Source organism: Arachis duranensis, chromosome 5 (assembly GCF_000817695.3).
Source record: "Arachis duranensis cultivar V14167 chromosome 5, aradu.V14167.gnm2.J7QH, whole genome shotgun sequence".
In the NCBI taxonomy this organism is placed as follows: domain Eukaryota; kingdom Viridiplantae; phylum Streptophyta; class Magnoliopsida; order Fabales; family Fabaceae; genus Arachis; species Arachis duranensis.
The window spans coordinates 32,648,205-32,648,555 of record NC_029776.3 but is presented as its reverse complement, the minus strand read 5'-3'; positions in this window follow the sequence as shown (position 1 = coordinate 32,648,555).

Sequence of the window (351 nt, the reverse complement as noted above, 5' to 3'; positions counted from 1 at the left end):
TCCAATCTGGTGCAGAGATGACTGGTGCTGTGACCAGCTTAGCTTTCAGGGTCTCAAATGCCTGCAGACACTGTGTGTCAAACACAAATGGTGTGTCAGCAGCTAGCAGGTTACTCAAAGGTTTTGCAATTTTTGAAAAATCCTTTATGAACCTTCTGTAGAATCCTGCATGTCCTAGAAAGCTTCTGATTGCCTTAACATTGGCAGGTGGTGGTAATTTTTCAATTACTTCAACTTTAGCTTGATCCACCTCTATTCCCTTGTTTAAAATTTTATGCCCAAGGACAATCCCCTCAGTCACCATGAAGTGACATTTTTCCTAGTTTAAAACTAGGTTGGTCTCTTGGCATC